The sequence below is a fragment of the Arachis duranensis genome, chromosome 6 (genome assembly GCF_000817695.3).
Source record: "Arachis duranensis cultivar V14167 chromosome 6, aradu.V14167.gnm2.J7QH, whole genome shotgun sequence".
Classification (NCBI taxonomy): Eukaryota; Viridiplantae; Streptophyta; class Magnoliopsida; order Fabales; family Fabaceae; genus Arachis; species Arachis duranensis.
Genome location: NC_029777.3, coordinates 48,023,602 through 48,024,786, shown reverse-complemented (window position 1 = coordinate 48,024,786; position 1,185 = coordinate 48,023,602).

Here is a 1,185-nt window from a genome sequence, read left to right as displayed (position 1 = left end):
TCTAGAAAGAGGAAAGGGAAGGCAAAAGCTTCCACCTCCGAGTCATGGGAGATGGAGCGATTCATCTCAAGGGTGCATCAAGACCACTTCTATGAAGTTGTGGTCTTGAAGCACCCTTGAGATGAATCGCTCCATCTCCCATGACTCGGAGGTGGAAGCTTTTGCCTTCCCTTTCCTCTTTCTAGAGGTTTCTCTGGCGAAGGTGATCCCCGAGGTCCCTTTTAAACTCAGAAAGAGTGAACATCCGAAGATCCGACATGAGATTCGAAGAAGATGTTGGGAAGTTCTTACCAACCCCATTCAACAAGTCAGAATCTTAATGGTTCAAGAGTTCTATACCAATGCATGGATCACCAAGAACCATGACCAAAGTATAAACCCGGATCCAAAGAATTGGCTTACAATGGTTCGGGGGAACCAAATTCAAACCACTTTCCCTCCCAAACCCTACCCATAATGGCCGAACCCTACCCCTCTCTCCACTCCTATATAAATCCATCTTCACTCCTTCATTTTCACACAACCTAAACACTACTTCTCCCCCTTGGCCGAACCACAAAGCCACCTCCATCTCCTCTATTTCTTCTTATTCTACTCTCTTATTTCTTCTTTTGCTCGAGGACGAGTGAAACTTCTAAGTTTGGTGTGGTAAAAGCATTGCTTTTTGTTTTTCCATAACCATTTATGGCATCTGAGGTCGGAGAAACCTCTAGAAAGAGGAAAGGGAAGGCAAAAGCTTTCACCTCCGAGTCATGGGAGATGGAGAGATTCATCTTAAGGGATGCACTTTCCTCCACAAAACTATTGGGAGCAAATCAACACCTCCCTAGGAGAATTGAGTTCCAACATGGGACAACTAAGGGTGGAGCACCAAGAACATTCCGTCCTCCTCCATGAAATTAAAGAAGATTATAGAATCATGAGAGAGGAGCAACAAAGGCAAGGAAGAGACATTGAGGAGCTCAAGCACTCCATAAGATCTTCAAGAGGAAGAACAAGCCGCCATCATTGAGGTGGACCCGTTCTTTAATCTTCTTGTTCCTTATTTTCCTGTTTTTCGAATTTTCATGCTTATGTTTATCTATGTTTGTGTCTTGTGATCATTAGTGTCTTAGTGTCTATGCCTTAAAGTTATGAATGTCCATGAATCCATCACCTTTCTTGAATGAAAAATGTTCTTAATTG